Source organism: Schistocerca americana, chromosome X, assembly GCF_021461395.2.
Source record: "Schistocerca americana isolate TAMUIC-IGC-003095 chromosome X, iqSchAmer2.1, whole genome shotgun sequence".
Taxonomy (NCBI): Eukaryota; Metazoa; Arthropoda; class Insecta; order Orthoptera; family Acrididae; genus Schistocerca; species Schistocerca americana.
The window spans coordinates 275,069,339-275,091,778 of record NC_060130.1 but is presented as its reverse complement, the minus strand read 5'-3'; positions in this window follow the sequence as shown (position 1 = coordinate 275,091,778).

Genomic DNA, 22,440 nt, shown 5'->3' with positions numbered 1-22,440 from the left:
ATAATTTCTTTAATGCATAATCGATTTTTCGGCTGCCAGCCTCATCTTCAGATGCACCTTAAAATATACATATTATCGATGTGATGATGGCCAGCTATACTCCAGAAATAACTATACATAACATCGATGACATGTATATATTAAGGTGTGTCTGAAGATGAGGTGAGCAGTACTGAAATCGATTATGTATTAAAGAAATTAATAACCATCTTTGCAGCCAGACGCTAATTCATTTATAGATAGGCGAGAACCAGGCGTTACCTGGGTATGTATTTATTCCACTTCAGTTAGTTCTCCTTCCACCTCTCCTAGTCCGTCTCCTCCACCCTTCCCCTCTCTGACAATCTCTCAGCCCACCTCCTCCACCCGTGCCCACTCTTTGTCCATCTCCTCTTGCGCTCCTCCCTGTTGTTGTTGTGGTCTTAGTCCTGAGACTTGTTTGATGCAGCTCTCCATGGTACTCTATCCTGTGCAAGCTTCTTCATCTCCCAGTACCTACTGCAGCCTACATCCTCCTGAATCTGCTTAGTGTATTTATCTCTTGGTCTCCCTCTACGATTTTTACCCTCCACGCTGCCCTCCAGTACTAAATTGGTGATCCCTTGATGCCTCAGAACATGTCCTACTAACCGATCACTTCTCCTAGTCAAGTTGTGCCACAAACTCCTCTTCTCCCCAATTCTATTCAATACCTTCTTATTAGTTATGTGATCTACCCATCTAATCTTCAGCATTCTTCTGTAGCACCACATTTCGAAAGCTTCTATTCTCTTCTTGTCTAAACTATTTATCGTCCACATTTCACTTCCAGACATTGCTACACTCCATACAAATACTTTCAGAAACGACTTCCTGCCACTTAAATCTATACTCGATGTTAACAAATTTCTCTTCTTCAGAAACGCTTTCCTTGCCATCTCCAGCCTACATTTTATATCCTCTCTACTTCGACCATCATTAGTTATTTTTCTCCCCAAATAGCAAAACTCCTTTACTACTTTAAGCGTCTCATTTCCTAATCTAATTCCCTCAGCATCACCCGACTTAATTCGACTACATTCCGTTATCCTCGTTTTGCTTTTGTTGAAGTTCATCTTATATCCTCCTTTCAAGACACTGTCCTCTCTGTACATCTGCTAATGCCCACTCTCACTCTGTCGATATCGTATCACCTTTCTCTGTCAATTTCCTCCTCCCCAACTCTCTTTGCATCTCTCCTTTCCCCCCTATCTGTCCATCTTCTCTTTCCTCTCTGTCTGTCCATCTCCTCCTCACGATTGGAATAATACAAAACATTCTGTTTGAGACATACAGTTGAAAAGAAACACTGAAATATAGTTGACACTAAACATTTCAGAAGGAAAATCCGGAAGAATAATTATCATATCCAAAGATGTATTCAGATTTTTGCATAGTTAAGACTTGAATTATCTTCCAAAGTAGCACTTCGTTTCGTTGTGTAATTACGGAAGACGTGCGGAATAGCTAAGCTCTCGAAACAGGAAAAGATCTTGTCAGATTCAGTCATGGAGTAGAAGTGGGGAGAGAAAGAGAAATCAAATAAAGATTTCATCTTTACACCTTTCCAGACGCTTTACCTATCAGATGTAATACACCGTGTTAATTTCCGAACCTGGATCGAAAGTAGTCGCTTTGTAAGCGCTTTCGAATTCGTTTCATTTAGCAAAGCGCGTGGATGAAATAATAATCTGCATCTCACCAGGATTAAAGCCAGTGACCCTCTCCGCATTCTTCCTCCTGCCTTCTGCCCAGGAAGCTGTGACAAAGTAGGCCGTCTCTACAGCGTGTAGTCCCAACATCGTTTTGTAACTAAGGTTCTGAACGAATTTTCAAAATTGTTCTCGCAGTATCAGATTATTGCGTAATAAGCGTAAAGTCTACACAGCGACGGTTTAATGAGGGTGCTTAGCAGAGTGCTCACATCGTTACTCAAACCCTTATTCCCCACAAAGAAACAAAAACAAAAAATATTCGATAAACTGCCATCATAACATTACGTTATTTTATGAGCACAGCACAAATCGTTGTCCAGTGCAACTCTCCACGGCGGAGTAGGAAAGGAAGTAGTTGGATTTGTGAAAAGCAACACATTTGCTCGTGACAAATACATTACGTGGTCAAAAGTATCAGGACATCTGGCTGAAAATGACTTATAAATCCGTGGCGCCCTCCATCGTTAATGCTGGAATTCAGTATGGTGTTGGCTCACACTTAGCTTTCATGACAGCTTCCACTCTCGCAGGCATACGTTCAATTAGGTGTGGGAGGTTTCTTGGGGAATGGCAGCCCATTCTTCACGGAGCGCTGCACTGAGGAGAGGTATCGATGTCGGTCGGTGAGGCCTGGTGCGAAATGGCGTTCCAAAACATCCCAAAGATCTTCTATAGGATTCAGGTCAGGACTCTGTGCGGGCCAGTCCTTTCCAGAGATGTTGTCGTCATGTAACCACTACGAACGGTGCTCAATCGTGTTGAAAGATGCAGTGGCCATCCCCGAATTGCTCTTCAACAGTGGGAAGCAAGAAGATGCTTAAAACATCAGTGTAGGTCTGTGCTATGATAGTGCCACGCATAACAAGGGGTGCAAGCCGCCTCCATGAAAAAGACGACCACACAATAACACAGCCACCTCCGAACTCTACTATCGGCACTACACACGCTGGCAGATGACGTTCACCGGGCATTTGTCATACCCACACCTTACCATCGGATCGCCACATTGTGTACCGTGATTCGTCACTCCACACAACGTTTTTCCTCTGTTCAATCGTCCAATGTTTACGCTCCTTGTACCACGCGGGGCGTCGTCTGGCATTTACTGGAAGTAATGTGTGGTTTATGAGCACCCGCTCTACCATGAAATCCAACTTTTCTCACCTCCCGCCTAACTTTCATAGTACTTGTAGTGGGTCCTGATGCAGTTTGGAATTCCTGTATGATGGTCTGGATAGATATCTGCCTCTTACACATGAAGACTCTCTTCAACTGTCGGAGGTCTCTGTCAGTCAACAGACGACGTCGGCCTGTACGCTTTGCTGCTGTACGTGTCCCTTCACGTTTGCCTTCACTATCTCATCGGAAACAGTGGACCTAGGGATGTTTACGTGCGTGGAAATCTCGCGTACAGGCGTATGACACAAGTGACACCCAATCACCTGACCACGTTCCAAGTCCGTGAGTTCCGTGGAGCGCCCCATTCTGCTCTCTCACGATGTCTAATGACTACTGAGGTCGCTGATATTGAGTACCTGGGATTAGGTGGCAGCAGAATGCACCCAATATGAAAAACGTATGTTTTTGGATGTTTTTGGGGGTGTCCGGATACTTTTTGTTGTGACTTAGCACGACAGCCAAGTCACAACGAGAGGAAGCCGAAAGGCACTCGTTAAGCTCACGCAGATGGGCGTGAGGTCTGGAACAGTTAAAAGGAAATGAGAACTTAGAAAATGGACGCAGTTGCTGTAATACTTAACTTTAATCCACATTTGTAGAACATCGCTCTTGATGATACATTAATAGAATCTCAATATCAATTGAATACGGCGCCTTGCTAGGTCGTAGCAAATGTAGCTGAAGGCTATGCTAACTATCGTCTCGGCAAATGAGAGCGTAGTTGTCAGTGAACCGTTCCTTGCAAAGTCGGCTGTACAACTGGGGCGAGTGCTCGTAAGTCTCTCGAGACCTGCCGTGTGGTGGCTCTCGGTCTGCTATCACTGACAGTGGCGACACGCGGGTCCGACATGTACTAATTGACCGCGGCCGATTTAAAGGCTACCACCTAGGAAGTGTGGTGTCTGGCGGTGACACCACACTTTTGTTTACGTAGTGTGTGGCCAGTCAGCACAGAAGCATGTACTCCTCATTCTATGTTATCATAGTCCGTTTCTGATTTGAAAAATCTATCTTCTTCGTGTAGTGTACTAAATAAGAAAAGTCTGAGTTTCCACCCGAATACGTCTTTTTTTGTTCTTGGCACATTTTTAACAGTTAATGTTGACTTTTAAATAAAATATATTAACGTTTCTTGTGGCTGGTTGTTGTTTGAGTTCTAATGTTTAAATAAATCTGTTTGTGACAGGTAGAGTTTTAGAAAATGGTTCAAATGGCTCTGAGCACTATGGGACTCAACATCTTAGGTCATAAGTCCCCTAGAACTTAGAACTACTTAAACCTAACTAACCTAAGGACATCACACACACCCATGCCCGAGGCAGGATTCGAACCTGCGACCGTAGCAGCCCCGCGGTTCCGGACTGCAGCGCCAGAACCGCTAGACCACCGCGGCCGGCAGAGTTTTAGAAATTCTGCTTATGGTGTATGATCTACTTTCTCCACTTCATAACAAGACCTAATTTGAGTTCCTCCTCTTAAAGCTAAAACTGCATTATTTCGCAGTAACAAGTTCTTCGAAATTTTCAATCAAGAAAAGTCCTTGACTTTTACAAACAGCCTGTCACTTGAAGCACGACGCATTCTTATAGCCTCCGTATTGCAGTTTATAGGCGATTTATGTAATATAATTCACACTTCTTGAAACTTCCTGACAGTTCAGAGTTGTGTACCAGATCGGGATTCGAACCTCGAATCTTGCCTTTCCTAGATAATACTCTTACGGACTGGGAACTTTCATAACAGAGTGCACTCCTTGACTGATATCAATTTGCCGCACTGGCTGTGATTGAATTATCTTTATACACAATATTGTTCACCGTTATGTAATTTCGGACGCGCAGGGTAGCCGCGAGGTCCGATGGTGGCTTGTCACGGTTTGCGCGGTTCCACCCGTCGGAGGTTCGAATCCTTCCTCGGGCATGGGCGTGTGTGTTATCGTTAGCGTAAGTTAGTTTAAGTTCGATTAAGTAGTGTGTAAGCCTAGGCACCGATGACCTCAGCAGTCTGGTCCCAAAGCAACTTGCCACAAATTGGCCAGTTGTAATTTCGCCCCGTAGCGATTCTCAGGTGTTTGCAGTTCATATCAGATGCAACATAACTAAAATGCAAAGCATAACGCAACGATTTGTTGTTTAGTCGACAGAATAAAAAGAGGACATAGAGAGTATAACACGTTAAACGCACGCGTTTCTGTTACAGTCAAGAGTACTTGAGTATGTCACACCATTTTAAAATAAAGCGTGGTTGGTTTAACACCCAATAAAACGAAGATGAATTACGTGAAGTTAAATGCTGTAAGTTTACAGAGAGTAACGCTATCACACAGTAAAATATTTAACTACATTACTGTACCTGATAATTATAGGCATAATGCCATGTGTTATCAAAACGATGGTTAAAAAGCATAGTCACTTACAACTGTAATGCTGTATTGAAATATGATGTGACAACTCGTGACTGACTAGCCAGATATATCCCTGAGCGGAATGATATGTTCTATGTACAATTTTTATTAAACTCGAAAATAGGGTGTACCAAAAAGAATCATCCGATTTTTAAAAAATCATAACTGTTATGTTGAGATTTGTGCGTGAGCAACGTAACGTCGGAAGAGCAAACTCTCGAGTTTTACATGGTTCCCTCTAGGTAGCAGCAATGTACACCCACTTTAGTTTATAACATAAAGTGTCTTGTTTTCTATGTTTTGTGCAATGCAGGTTAGTAATAACTGTTAAGCATGACTTTACTGCTAGGTATGGTGTGGATCCTCCTACAGCACAGAGCATTAGACGATGGCAGGAACAATTCCGAGAAACAGTTGTTTCTGTTAAGGCAAATCGCCTGACCGTTCCCGAGTGTCAGACATTGACGTCGAACGCATCCGCCATAGTTTCACAAGGAGTCCGCAGAAATCCGCCCGCCTTGCAGCTCGACAGCTCAACATGCCCTGATGTCCGTCTGTCGTGTGTTGCGACGACGTTTACACATGAAACCACACAAGATTCACCTACCGCAATCTCTTCGTGAAGATGAAAAACGACGACGTGTGGATTGGGTTGGTTGGTTGGTTTTTGGGGGAGGAGACCAGACAGCGAGGTCATCGGTCTCATCGGATTAGGGGCGGATGGGGAAGGAAGTCGGCCGTGCCCTTTGAAAGGAACCATCCCGGCATGTGCCTGGAGCGATTTAGGGAAATCACGGAAAACCTAAATCAGGATGGCTGGACGCGGGATTGAACCGTCGTCCTCCCGAATGCGAGTCCAGTGTGCTAACCACTGCGCCACCTCGCTCGATCGACGTGTGGAGTTCTGTAATTTAGTTCTTGGCAAGATGGAGGATGACGGTTTCCTGCCACGCTTAGTGTTTAGTAACGAGGCAACATTCCATTTGAATGGAAAGGTGAACCGTCATAATGTGAGAATATGGGGTACGGAACAAGAAATTGTACTGCATGAAAGGGACGCTCCAAAATTTAATGTGTTTTGTGCAGTTTCACGGGAAAAGGTGTATGGTCCATTTTTCTGTGCACTGTTACTGGAAGCACGTATCTCGATATGCTTGTGAACTTTGTTTTCCCACAGTTGGAGACTGATTCAAACGACATCATTTACCAACAGGATGGAGCACCGCCACGCTGGCATCTGGAAGCGCGGGAATTTTTAAATCGAAGGATTACTGAACGATGGATCGATCGCACAGGACCAAATGATTCAGCCTTAGATTACTGGCCTCCAAGGTCACTGGACCTGGCTATATGTGATTATTTCTTGTGGGGGGTCTATAAAAGACTCTATTTATGTGCCTCCGTTAACAACAACAATGGGTGAACTGAGACATCGCATAACAGCAGCTGTGGAAGCTGTAACTCAAGACATGCTCGCTGCAGTGTGGGAACAATTTGAATACCGCACTGACATACGCCATGCATGTGGGGCATATTGAACACCTATGAAGAGGTATGAAAATAACTTTTTGAGTTTCCCGCTCAAAAAAATGCATTGTATATGTTTACTAGTATCAGAAACATAGACGTGCCAAATCGGATGATTCCTTCTGATACACCCTACATGAGTGTCGGGACGAGAGAGAACGAATATTGTTTCTTTATTGTGTGTAAGACGTTCATATGGAGGCATAATGCATATTTATTATAAAATAGAAATAATTAATAGTTGCAATAATATTGGTTGGTTGGTTGGTTGGGGAAGGAGACCAGACAGCGTGGTCATCGGTCTCATTGGATTAGGGAAGGATGGGGAAGGAAGTCGGCCGTGCCCTTTCAGAGGAACCATCCCGGCATTTGCCTGGAGGGATTTAGGGAAATCACGGAAAACCTAAATCAGGATGGCCGGACGCGGGATTGAACCGTCGTCCTCCCGAATCAATAATATTGTTTTTGTGGCAGTTTTTACACAGTATTTATGATGACATCTATGACAAGACGATTCAAAACTTTATATCTTAGTTTTTAAGAATGGTAGCAATAAGAAGCATCCAGATAAAATGATAAACAATAATAATTAAATTCACCAATATTTTCATAACACATATTATACTATGGCAGTCTCGTGGGTAACCAACACTGTGCACAGAAAATATCCTTCCGATTAGATATATCTCTGACCAGTCAGCCACGATATGCTGCTGTCCCAGTTCCGTACTCCCTTACTCTTGTTAGTGATTATGCTGTGTAATTACTACTTTCGTAGCACCTGGCATTGTAATACAGTTAAATATTCTGTTGTGTGATATCCGCCCTTTCTGTATACTCACCATATTTAACTTAACGTAATTCATGTTCATTTTATTCTATGTTAAACTAACAACACACTGTCTCCCAAACTGTGTCACGTAGACAAGTACGCTGACTGAAACAGTAGTACATGTGTTTAACGGGTTATACTCTGTAAATTCTCTTTTTATTCTGTCAACTAAACAACCTATGTTTGCTTTATGTTTTGCATTTTAATTACATTATATCTGAACTGTATTGCAGACACTGGAGATTGGCTACACTGACAAAACTACGTAGTACTAAACAATATAAAGTAAAAGGATGGTTTAATCACGACAATAATAGCCAGTGCATCAGACTGATATCACCTGAATTCACCATGGCTTTGGACGCAGCGGTGGCCGTGCGGTTCTGGCGCTGCAGTCCGGAACCGCGGGACTGCTACGGTCGCAGGTTCGAATCCTGCCTCGGGCATGGGTGTGTGTGATGTCCTTAGGTTAGTTAGGTTTAAGTAGTTCTAAGTTCTAGGGGACTTATGACCTAAGATGTTGAGTCCCATAGTGCTCAGAGCCATTTGAACCATTTTTTGGACGCAACTGCAACTAAAACATTAGAGTACACTCGACTCCGGAGTGAAATATTCATCCAGGAAGCAACACCTAGGATGTGGAGAAGCAATTCCTTCGTCCCATTACTTCTTCCACGAGTGCTAGTCCAGGAACATAGGCTGAAGAGCTTTTGAGGAGATCGAGACAGAACGGAGCACGTGGCGAGCCATGAGGCCTGTGTCCATAAGTGAGACGATTAGAGCACGAATCGCGAAAAGCAAAGTTCAGCTTCGAGTCCGATGCAATACACAGGCACTATGTGAGGAAATTCCATAACAGTGCCCACAGAGAGTACGAGCTGTTCTCATTTACAAATCTTCTTCAGTCATTTCGACCTGAGGACAATCCCAGGCAGACGAACAGACGACAGAGGGCCATATGAAAGTTTTGGCAACTGCCTCTTACGTAGAGGGTGTGCTGTCTGTCATTTTACTTTCACACTCAAGGACTTCACGCGAAGGTTTCCTCGTATATCATCTTCAGCTGCCCGCCAAGGTATATTTACCATGGTGACTTTACTCATACAATACTGGGGATTTTCTTTAGATTGAGCACATTACTCTGATCTGCTCATGTTTAGGATTCGCGAATAGTCGGTGCAGGAAACACAAATTTTGTATGAATATCCCCGTCATAACAATATTACAAAATACCACCTTTCTGTGATATACTACAGTGCTGGTAAAAAGCTTCAGCACCTTCAAGGACTGTGTCCAGTGGGACCAGTGTATGATATATGCATTCTAAGGGGGTTCTAGTGTTACTGATTTATTTATCATGGTCATCGGTGGACAGATGGTGCTCATGAGTCCTGTCTGTGCACCCCGTCTTTTCACTCTGCAGGCAATACCAGTGCTGAGTTTAGAGATGAACAGTGTTTGCCACATTCATTCTATGGTACAACCATGTCCCACCAACGGGTACGTACCCCTATTGTGCAGCTCCACCAGCCATTTGAAGGGGATCACATTGAGTGGCCTGTGGGAAGTAAGATGGACATGTTGAAAGCAATGTATTGATGGTGTGTGACTGCTTTCAACAGTGGTCTGCTGAACATTCTCACACCTGTGGACCAGGCTATGTACGTCCACATAGGATAGATGGACAAATTGTGCGGGCAGTGATGGCCGACCGGAGATCATGCAGGGACGAAATCTGGGCACATGTTACACCTGCTTTGTGATCAGGGACAGTTGGGAATATCTGTCTGCAGCAGTATTAAAGTCATGTGTGCCTTTGCCCAGACTACCACTGATACCATGACACTGCCAAGCATGATGACTCTGGTGTCGTGAAACAGTCTACTGGGTGTGGGGTGATACTCTTGTTTTTAGTAATGATGTGAGGTTCTGTCTGTACTAGTGATGAATGTACAGATTTACAGCACAGATCTGGTGAGTTGCCGACTCTAGGGTGCACTTGCCCACGACACAAAGGCCCATCCCAGGCTTCATGATGAGGGGGGCTATGAGTTACAACTCGCTGTCACATCTGATGTTTCTGCTGCTACAAGCCTTGAAGGCCCAACAGTACCAACCGACCCCCATCTCAACCTCAGACTTTAGGCGTCAACGGATTCAGATACAGAGGGGCATGTGGTCAGCACACCGCTCTCTCAGCTGTTGTCAGTTTTCGTGACCGGTATGTCTACTTCTCAGTCAAATAGCTCCTCAACTGGCTTGCCTACAGCACTCGGCAGACCCGGACGGTGACCCATCAAAGTGCTAACCAAGCCCGGCAGGTCTTAACTTCGGTGATCCGACGGGAACCGTTGTCACCACTGCGGCAAGACCGTTGGCCGGCTTCTCTTCATAGCCGTGAATAATAGTTCGTCATCGAAGATAAAATCTTTGTTTCAGTAAAATTCACTTCTTGACTTCCTGCCTCAAGAGCATGCTCTGCTATAATGGCTTTTTCTATCTTTCCTAGTCGGCAAAGACATTTTATATACGCCACATGCTGACAGAGGAGGGCGTTTATCCTTCACGGATCGGAGTACTTGACCTATTTTGTTTGTTGGTCTGAAAACCGATCTAATGTCATGTTTCTGTAAAATCTTTCCGATCTGATCTGTTACTTTTTCAGTAAAAGGGAGAGAAACTTCCATGCTTGTCCTTCGGCCTTCCGTCATTTGATCTTAGAATTCTATTTACTTCCTTCCCCGAGCAGACATTTTTCTGGAAAGCCTGCTTTAGATGTTTTAATTCGGCGTCCAGGTATTCCGGCCTGCAAATCCTTTTGGCTCTGTCAGCAAGACTTTTAATGACACTTCTCTCTTTTTGTGGATGGTGATTAGAGTTCTTGCGTACATATCTATTCGTGTGCGTTACTTTCTAATTTAAAAAGAAAATTAAGCACACTTTTCTATGGGAAATGTCGGCGAGAGGAACACTTAATAAAACAGAGAGGCAAGCAAGTTCTTTAGCTCTGCTTTCATTCACTACGCACTGGCACTGACACTCTTCGCTGACACAAAACGTCTCATGCGCAACAAGATATCATTATTTTATTGAAGTTTGATAGGGAGGGGTTGTGGATGCGTAGACGGCTCGTGGTCGTGGGCTTCTGTAAACAGTTCTCTCTCGCTCTCACCTTTGGTTCCCACTTCTATCACCGACAGCGCTACAGTCAAATGTGTGAGCGGAAATAGCATACATCTACATACGAATGTAAATATAGATTGTTGTGCACAGCACTGGAGAAGTGGACTAACGGGAGAGCTATGTATTTTATTAACGCAATACGTCTATGATGAGAACTATTGGACGTCGAAATTAATGTATACAAAGATCAAAATCTGTAAAAACGTTTGGCTTGCTGCTGCCAATGAGCTGGGAATTACGCTTGACGATGAAAACAAAAAAATCCGAAGTCTTCTAACCTGCGCTGAATGCGAGGCAAAAAAGTTGCTCAGGGAGAGTGGAAGTACTGGTGGCCCTTCATCCACATGGCTTACATTTGATGGCATGAGTTAACATACTTTCTCGAGACATACCTGAAGTAGGAATTGATGGCGTAAACAGCGGTGTGTATGCTGATGAACAAAAAATAAAATAACAATAAAAATTGTATTCTTATTTTAAACCTCCCTTGGTTAAATCTTACGGTTTTACTACTGAAGCGTCGCATGAGGTTAGTGATGAATAATGAACTTTAAAGAGGTACATTCAACTTCTGTACGAATCACCAACAGCTGAAAACCGAAAGATTATCGCTATTCGGGTTGTAGCCGGTGTACACTCTCTTATATTTGTATCGGTTTTAGTTATTTGCGGACAAATTTATGTGCGAGATGTTCGAAACGGTGTTCCGATATTGTGGTAAAATTCTGGAACTGGTATGTATCCAGCATCAGTTCATTGCTTACATTTTCTGAATCATTCACTTACCTGAAAAGAACCTATCCACAAAGCCCGATTTCTCTTGTTCTGTCTAACTTGTGTCCTTGTCTAATGCGAAAGTAATAGCGCCGCACTGACTTCCACTAGCTCGTGTTCATCCATTTTGTTGTAACAATGTAGCCCTTGCAAACACTTCGCAATGTATTGCCGCAAACATTACCGTGAAATGGTGGCCGTTAATGTTGTAGTAGATGTTGCTGCAGTTCGTGTGGCCGTAATGTTGCTGGACAATGTTATCGGGATGTATTGTCGGCAATGTGCAATTTTTATGGCCAATGTAAACGTACCTTCTTAAAGGTAGACACGCTCGGAATTCAGGCCATATTCGGAATAAACGGCCTAATTTTTATGTCAAAGAAGAGTACAAATGTCACTGATAGTCTCAAAATCTGTTACAAAAGCGAAAAAAATATTAGTATACCCCTTTCCACCCGATCCCACACGATCGTGCGGGTGCGGTTTTTATTTTTTTACGACAAACTGAATCTCTTCCCTTGCTACCAACCGACCTGCAACGATCGTGCAGGTTGTGCGTTACGCGTTTCTCATGTTTATGTTGTCATTCGGCGCCAACAGATTGCAGCACATGTTGTTTAAGTTGATCGAGAAGTGAGCATTACGATGGCGCCTGATTAGTAGCTCATAATTAAGTTAAATTGAATTGTTTCGGCGATTTTCTGGATCTGGTTATTTGTAATAGTGTGTACAACGTCGTGATATTGATAATTATTAGTAACTTCATATCTTTGCACAGTAATTGTGCGATAAATTTGTACTAGCACGATTGTGCGGGTTAGCTGTTGACTGTGTAACTTCATCCTCGAGTGGGTGTTGTTGATTTTGTCATTGGCCTCCCTATATTACTGCTTTTCATGCAGTTTTGAATGGGAAAGTTTTCATGCACGTTCCCGTTATTGTATGCAGGTTTATCGGACAATCAAATCCATTCTGTATTAGAGGATTCGGATTTGAGTGGCATTTCGTCAGATGAAGATGACGAGTTTGTTCCCTCTCCTTCAAATTTTCAGCAGGCAGACGACTCGTCTGATGATGATTTGAGTGCCAAAGAAGTTCCTGAAGAGCGCAGGAGTTCACACAGTGTTATAGTAGGTGTCAGACCACTGCATTTTCGGAGATCAAATTTTGTTCATCAGTTTCATCCACCAAACATTAATTACAGTGCTGTTGAGGTCAGTGACAAAGAGGTGCGTTCTGAGTTACCTATTTCGTGTATCATTCCCATTTTCTTACTAAAATATCTTCTTTTTAATTCTAGAGTCCTTCACCAATTGGAGCTCCTGCTGAATATTTCTGTTAATATTTCAGTGAAAAGTTTTTTGAAGAGGCAGTGAAATATACAAATATGTATAGTGTTGCAAAGACAGGGAAATCCCTAGGGACTACAGCTCATGAACTGAAGGTGTTTTTTGGGATAAATTTAATGATGGGGCGCATGAGGTATCCTAGGCTACCCATGTACTGGAAGAAATCTATTTCTTTATCAGCTATTAGTGACACTATGTCTAGAGACCGGTTCCTTGCGCTCAGGAATAATGTGCACTTTGTTGGTACTATAAAACCACCCGAAGAGGCTAAAACTAATAACTGTGGAAATTTCAGCCAGTGATCGACACAGTAAGAAGAAGATGTCACAGTTTGCCTCGTAGCTTTAACTACTACAGTATTGAGAGCTGAAGCGTTTGAAACACCGTTGGATGATACGTTAAGCACCTCCATAAAGGCAAAAGTTTACAAACCCCATCTGAAACCAGGTTTGGAGAGGCGATATGATGGGTATGATCACTGGCCGACAGTGGATGATATTTTGTCACCACGAACATGTCAGTAAGAGCGCTGCAGTTCCAGAACAAAGACAAAGTGCATAACATGCAATCAGTACTTATGTCTTGCAAAAGGAAACGATTGTTTCAAATTATTTCACGAAAAGTGAAGCAGTCTGATCCATGACTTTGTGTTACAAAATAAATAAATAAAAATTATTATTAATTCTTTGTTACAGAATATGATTTGCAATCTATGTAACATTTTTTATAATAACTAATAAATAAAAGTAATGAAATAATAATTTTTTATTCATAACTGTTCCTCAGGTAACTTATAATATCAAACAAATAGCAGGAAGTCAGAGAATAATTTTGGTGAAATAAAACCTGACCCTCACGATTGTGCTAGTTGTTTTCCCGCTACATCTTTTATGGAAGAGTTTTTTGTTATTTTTCCCAGTGTCTACTATGCCCAAGTATACAGAGAACTCAACTTTATTCACCATTTTCAAAAAAAAGGTGTTCAGGGTGGAAAGGGATACAGAAGGATGCAAACGTACCACCGTATTCTCCATAACTGGACGCCAGTAACCACACGTCCACGCTGAACTGTAGGATAAAGTAAGTACTTTATCATTCATGTTACAGTCTCCTGAAGGCTTTTACTGTTGATACTTCGTTAACCCATATCTAATTTTAAGAAATCGTTCCAAAGGTTACGTATTTGTGATGAATTTCAATGTACCAAAAACAACATTAGTAATAGTCCTGCACGCAGTTGAAACACGGCGCTTTCCAACTGGCCTTCCAGTTTTGATTTTCCATTGGTTACTCGATTAGTGGTGGGAACATTGCTAAGCCCCATGTTATTTCCGTTCTTGGGACAGCGGTGTCGGCTGCAGGCCGGTAATCCTCCTTCAACTGGGCCACCATCTGCGGGTGGTATGGCTTTTTTGATGGCCGCCTCTAGAGCGATCTAGAGAAAGTACATGAAATGATCTTACTGCTTGGAAAATATGGCTTTTTTCTGAAAATAAAACTATCGCATGGTATAATAGGCCTGGAGATACCATCTGGGGTTGTTCGGCCGCTTAGTGCAAGTCTTTCTATTTGACGCCACTTTGGCGACTTGCGTGTCGATGATGATTAAACGATGATGAGGACAACACAATAACCAGTTCCCTAGCGGAAATAGTCTCTGATCCGTCCGGGAATCAAACCCAGGCCCCTGCATGGCAGACATTGCGCTGATCATTTTTCTTTCTTCTTTTCGTATTATATCCATCGTTGGCCTGTACATATTGGTGCACATTACCGTGGAAGGGAATCACTTATGCGTCATGATATGGGCAGATGGGACACACCTCAACTGCGTGGGATGGGGGGGAGTGGTTCAGGAAAGATGCTGTGGAGATGTGCTGCGAAAATTCGTCGTTGATGGGGCGACTAGGTGAGCGTACTCTGCATAACCACAACCCAGTTCCAGAAGTCGAGGACAGTATGTGGATCGTTGTGAAAGAGGTATTCTAAAGCCTGTCCTCAAATCAAGATGAAAGCAAGGTGTTCTACAACCGGCCGGAGTGGCCGAGCGGTTCTAGGCGCTTCAGTCCAGAACCGCGCGACCGCTACGGTCGCAGGTTCGAATCCTGCCTCGGGAATGGATGTGTGTGATGTCCTCAGGTTAGTTAGGTTTAAGTAGTTCTAAGTCCTAGGGGACTGATGACCTCAGATGTTAAGTCCCATAGTGCTCAGAGCCATTTGATTTGGTGTTCTACAAGCGGACAGTGTGAAGGCTGGGGCAAGAGCAGGAACTCCGGGGTAAACGTCGTTGGTGGGGCACAAAGGAGGAGCCAAACGTCCCGTTTCAGGAACACATAAGACGATGTTTGTCGGTGTTGTCGAATTAACAGTCGCAGCAAAGTGGCGAAATGGCGAGTCCGATATGATGAAGTCGGTGATTGATCGAGAATTTATCACCGACAACGACATACAAGACCGCAGATAAATGCAATGGTAAAAACGGTGCATGGATGAACCTGCAAACCGTCCGCCAGTTAACATCTGGGTGCTGTTCCTCCATGTGGTTGCGTGGGGTGGACGATATAAACAAAAGATAAAAGTGCTTTGGACTGTAGAGCGAACAGGGAGTTCATTCCGAACGTAGCTGAGTTCGACGAAATAAGTTACGATATGGTACAATAACAGTGAGATATGTGCTATATTGATTGGTGGTTGGAGAGTAGCTGGTCGGAGGATATCCAAAAGATTGCATGTTAAAGACAAGGTGTCCCTACTACTGCTACAGCATAGTATGCACAAAGACCGCAGTGGATCGCACTCACACACTGACAAGTCTAAGGTCGCCTTTTAGAGAGGACAGTGTTAGTTCAAATGGCTCTGAGCACTATGGGACTTAACTTCTGAGGTCATTAGTCCCCTAGAGCTTAGAACTACTTAAACCTAACTAACCTAAGGACATCACACACATCCATGCCCGAGGCAGGATTCGATCCTGCGACCGTAGCGGTCACGCGGTTCCAGACTGTAGCGCCTAGAACCGCTCGGCCACCCCGGCCGGCCTAGTGTTAGTGTTGTAGCGGATCTTGAATAGGGCCCCTGCTGACATGAAGGATCTGAAGGCCAAATGAAGTTTTCAATCGCATTGGGAAGATCTGGGAAACATGGACCAGTTTAGGGGTCACATATATGTTGATATAGGCCACCCGTTGTAGTTGGTTCAAGCTACAGTGTACATGGCGGCGACATGGTGCCATATGGACTGTAAAAGCTGGTACCCAGCCAGTGCCACAGTGCAGTGTGTGGAGCCTGTAAAGTTGATCCCTAAGTAACGAAGGGTAGTACCAATGGGGAGTGGGTCCAGCGCCACAACCTGGAATCCATACCTGATGTGCTTTATCATCAACTTGCAGACGTTAAGGATGCTACCCGAAATATGTCCATACTTTTGGAGCCAGTGGATGGCGCCACTGAGTGTATGTGTGGAGCAGGCAAGAAGTGGGATATCATCTGCATAGGCTCTGCAGTGATAGGTAAGATCGCACAATGTGAGACCCTGTAGGCGAGTTGTAAGACTGGCCAAGAGGAGCTCCAGTGCGATGGTATACACTAGAGTCTATATGGGGCATCCTTGACACACACAGTGGTAAATAAGAATAGGTCCAACATATGTACTATTGACCAAGACCATGGAGACAGCAGGACATAGTAACTGGCAAATGGCATCCACAAAGAGCAGCGGGAACCCCATATGTATATCGACCATTAGGAGGAATGGGTGTTGAACATGATCCAAGGCGCTTGCAAAATCAATGGAGACCAGCACCATTTTGAGCTGCCAGACTGCAGTTATCACGATGATATCATGGCATTCCCCCAAAGTCATTTGAACGGCAGTCTGCTCCACTGTAAGTACTGTATGTAAGATCATGTGTATGTGCACCGCTAAGAGGCGCATATAGATTTTATAATCCGCATTCATTGATGTAAGAGAATGTTATGCAGAGACATTTGTCCCACCCAATGGCTTAGACGCCAGTAAAAGAACTCCAGTGACAAATTCGTTTGGTACTGGAAAGCAAGGAGTAAAGAGTTCCCATATCATTTCCACCGAGAAAGGAGAACATTAAGGTGGTGAACGCCCAGTAGAACTCCACCAGAAGACCATCCGTTCCAGGCAATTGGTTCTTCACCCGCTTGTCAATCACGTCTGCCACCTCATCCGCCATCATCACATACATCAATAATGTCGAGTCTGCAATGGTGAGGGTGCAGTCAGGAGCTGGATGGAGGTCGTCAGGAATTGGTGCTGCCACTGAATCATCTTCGTAAAAATGAGGATAGTGCTCAGCAAGGGCAGACACCACCACTGCCTGCGTTGTGTGGGGAGTACAATTTGGAGGTGGTGAGCGTAGAGATGATGAGTCGACGTCGACGACAATGGTTAGGTGCAGCGTGGTCTGTGGATGGCAATTCCTCTTGAAGAATGTCCTGTCGTTGTGAACGCAGCACAATGCTGTAAAATTTATTGCGTTGGGGAGTGAACAAACAGGCTTCAGTACACTGGGGTTCCCTATGGATATCAGGTGACAGGGGGAGCACATCGAGCTCGCGAAGGATGGTGTAGTGAAAGCTGGTGGTTTCCCTATGCTGCACCACCGCTTCCTTGCCACATTCCATGAAAGCCATTGCGATTGTAGGTTTCTCGCATTTGAGCCACTAGTGCAACATGGAGATGTACTATGCTGCGCAAAAGTATCCGAACGACCTGAATTGTGATCCGCCTGATTTGCATGCAACCAACATAACGTAGCTGTCTAGCGGGTCCTCTAATCGCTTTGCGGTACAGTCGTTCGACTATACAAAATGGATACCACGAGAGACCACTAGACAACACTGTTCTTTAAGGTAATCTGTGCGATGTAACATCACACCATGATACTGCAAAAACTAGAAAAACACGTAATTAGAGATGAGTTAGTCTCTAACGCTTGTACAGATTAAAATGATTTTCAAAGGCGTTACCATCTCCTTACAATCTGACACAACTAACTATGTCACATAAACTATGTAGCAATCCTTAAACAAAGTAAATGTTTCCATGAACAAGATATACTGAGACAATGTCTGGACTAATAAAGGTCTATGACAGTTCGAAGTATTTTTCCTCTGTACAAGGTTTTCCCGCATCTCCTAAATGTCCCAGTGACGATTGGTTTTTGCATAAACTGGTCGTTAAGAGAACTAGTTAAAGAAAACGCGATAAATAGTGGTAAACACTCTGTAGAAACCGCAATATTAATGGAGTATAATCAGTAACGTCACTGTACTAATTATTCATGAAGAATTATTTGCCCAAATGTATGAACTATAAATGACATGACGAAATTTTTTGTTCTGTTTCAAAATGGTTCAAATGGCTCTGAGCACTATGGGACTTAACTTCTGAGGTCATCAGTCCCCTAGAACCTAGAACTACTTAAACCTAGCTAACTAAAGACATCACACAAATCCATGCCCGAGGCAGGATTCTAACCTGCGACCGTAGCGGTCGTGCAGTTCCAGACTGTAGCGCCTAGAACCGCTCGGCCACACGGCCGGCTTTTGTTCTGGATCTGGACAGAAACCCAGCAGGTGTAGCCACTACTAACTAAAATAAATTTTCGCACCTGCCCGGGACTTGATCAAGGCAACAATCATCAATGCTGACTAGGCCTAAAGAGACGTGAAATACAAAAGTTTTCACCAGTATTAGTTAACACATCACAACTTGAAACGAAATGACGAAATTATTTCTACTACATCAAAACCATTATCATCCTGTTAACTAACCACGAAAGACGTTTCATATACTCTCCTTCACAAGTAAACAAGTATGCATGTGCTGAAAATTGGAATGCTAAGATTTAAAATGCTGTGACCTCGTTTTCTACCCAGCATGTTATCTGATTGTTAACTAAGTAAAATCAGATGATAGAAATCGAATTTATTTACCAGCAGCGAGCTGTATCAATATGAGATGAGGGTAAAATTTGTTTTGCTTGCCCGGGAATCGAACCCGGCGCGTACTGTCGCTGTTTCGCATCCATAAATAGACGTTAAGTATCAACTGCTTGCTCACCAGCAGTGAGATGCTCGCATGTTTCACTAGAAATAACGGTACCTATCGTTGTTGTTGACTATTCATGAACAGACATTAAATATGCCAATTATTTTTCGGTGGTAATAGATCAGTGTACATATGCTAGAGCGTAAAATGAAATTATGAATATATTTTTGCTGGACCAAGATTGCAACCCAGATACGTTCCATTCCTAGAGGTCCGAATTCGAATTCCAGTCGAGGACCAAAAATTGCAACATCTCAAGTTCAAATTAAATATAAAATCCATGGTGTAAACGAACTTCGATACTGAGACTTTTCTAATTGCAGGCGCACACTTTACCGCTAAACCAGCAGGCTAAATACTTCCAACCAATCTTCGTCTGTAGCTTTTATGGAATAGGTTTGCGAGTATCAGAACGTTTGACATGCCAGGCTGTATCTTTCGCGAGAAGTAACTTAGGAGCTTAAAATTTATTTACACTGCCAGGGGACCGTAGACCTTAGCACGAGGTACAAATTTCTACTTCATATCTTTACATGTCCTGAGAACAAGAGGTCTTAGCAGACGGAAAGATAGGCAGATTGATAACAAATAATAAAGCAAATGCATTTTTTCCGTACCATATCATTACGAATCAACAATTTTCGGATTTATTCCTTTACTTGTACTTTATTACTTTATGTATCTGCACACACTGCTAAATTCCAAACTTTTGTGGTAGTTCTGTGACGCTCCTGTATGACTGTGGACTGAACATAGACAAAGAGCATTTCGCGGCCGAATTTACATAATCTGTTGATAACCCTTAACGACTTGGGGTACTTTGAATTAATCAGGCAGAAGTTTTTTGTACCTTTATCGTGATAAGTTGTATTTCATTTTTCTGAGTATAATGCGTACTAAATATGGACTTTAGTTACTTTTGTAAACGAAACATCGTCCCCCTATAAATTGTCGTGTGAACGACAAAATAGATATAGAACTACGTGACCACGGGACAGTAAAGCTACAGAAATCACTTATCAGAAGAATGGGCACTGCACCTGCAAGTATACCAACTGGATTATACACAAATTATGCGAAAGAACTTGCACCTTTCCTAACATCATTTTACTGTAGATGTCCTGATGAGCCATCCTAATGATTGGAAAAAAGCACAGGTTATTCTCATTTTCAGGATGGGTCGTCGGAAAGATGTACAAAACTATAGGTCTACATTTCTGACGTCGGTCTGTTGTAGATCTTCGCAATAGTTTCATGCTCGCACATTAAACAAGTTTCGGAGTTTCAAAATCTACTCTGTAAGAATCAATATGATTTCCGTAAACAAGGATCGTGTGCAACTCAGAACGCTCTGTTCGCCCACGAGATTCCAGAAAACAGTAGACACAGGTGACCAGGTAGATGCCATGTTCCTTGACTTCTTACAATCTTGACTTCTTACAATCGTTTGACCAATACTTAAATACTGCTCATCATTTTAAGATCTGTACCAAGTAGGATAGCCAAAATAGAGAAGATCCAAGTAATCCTTTAGTTACTGGATTATTTAGTAAGCACGAAAGCGTCAGAGAGTTGCTCATTCAATCCCAGGTGAAGACGCTGCAAAAGACGCAGACCGTAGGTAACTTGAATAGTCGGGCAGTAAATTCCTTCTTCCTACGTATATCTCGCAGAAGGACCGTGAAGATAAAATTAGAGAGATTTTTGCGCAATTAGGTTTACTAGCAATCGTTCTTCCTACGAAATATTCGCGCCTGGAGTAAACAAATGGGGAAATGATAGTGGTATATATAGTGCCCTGTATCACACATCTAAATGTGGCTTGTGAAATATACACTCCTGAAAATGGAAAAAAGAACACATTGACACCGGTGTGTCAGACCCACCATACTTGCTCCGGACACTGCGAGAGGGCTGTACAAGCAATGATCACACGCACGGCACAGCGGACACACCAGGAACCGCGGTGTTGGCCGTCGAATGGCGCTAGCTGCGCAACATTTGTGCACCGCCGCCGTCAGTGTCAGCCAGTTTGCCGTGGCATACGGAGGTCCATCGCAGTCTTTAACACTGGTAGCATGCCGCGACAGCGTGGACGTGAACCGTATGTGCAGTTGACGGACTTTGAGCGAGGGCGTATAGTGGGCATGCGGGAGGCTGGGTGGACGTACCGCCGAATTGCTCAACACGTGGGGCGTGAGGTCTCCACAGTACATCGATGTTGTCGCCAGTGGTCGGCGGAAGGTGCACGTGCCCGTCGACCTGGGACCGGACCGCAGCGACGCACGGATGCACGCCAAGACCGTAGGATCCTACGCAGTGCCGTAGGGGACCGCACCGCCACTTCCCAGCAAATTAGGGACACTGTTGCTCCTGGGGTATCGGCGAGGACCATTCGCAACCGTCTCCATGAAGCTGGGCTACGGTCCCGCACACCGTTAGGCCGTCTTCCGCTCACGCCCCAACATCGTGCAGCCCGCTTCCAGTGGTGTCGCGACAGGCGTGAATGGAGGGACGAATGGAGACGTGTCGTCTTCAGCGATGAGAGTCGCTTCTGCCTTGGTGCCAATGATGGTCGTATACGTGTTTGGCGCCGTGCAGGTGAGCGCCACAATCAGGACTGCGTACGACCGAGGCACACAGGGCCAACACCCGGCATCATGGTGTGGGGAGCGATCTCCTACACTGGCCGTACACCACTGGTGATCGTCGAGGGGACACTGAATAGTGCACGGTACATCCAAACCGTCATCGAACCCATCGTTCTACCATTCCTAGACCGGCAAGGGAACTTGCTGTTCCAACAGGACAATGCACGTCCGAATGTATCCCGTGCCACCCAACGTGCTCTTGAAAGTGTAAGTCAACTACCCTGGCCAGCAAGATCTCCGGATCTGTCCCCCATTGAGCATGTTTGGGACTGGATGAAGCGTCGTCTCACGCGGTCTGCACGTCCAGCACGAACGCTGGTCCAACTGAGGCGCCAGGTGGAAATGGCATGGCAAGCCGTTCCACAGGACTACATCCAGCAGACTCGCATTCGGGAGGACGACGGTTCAATCCCGCGTCCGGCCATCCTGATTTAGGTTTTCCGTGATTTCCCTAAATCACTCCAGGCAAATGCCGGGATGGTTCCTCTGAAAGGGCACGGCCGACTTCCTTCCCCATCCTTCCCTAATCCGATGAGACCGATGACCACGCTGTCTGGTCTCCTTCCCCAAACCAACCAACCAACCAACTACATCCAGCATCTCTACGATCGTCTCCATGGGAGAATAGCAGCCTGCATTGCCGCGAAAGGTGGATATACACTGTACTAGTGCCGACATTGTGCATGCTCTGTTGCCTGTGTCTATGTGCCTGTGGTTCTGTCA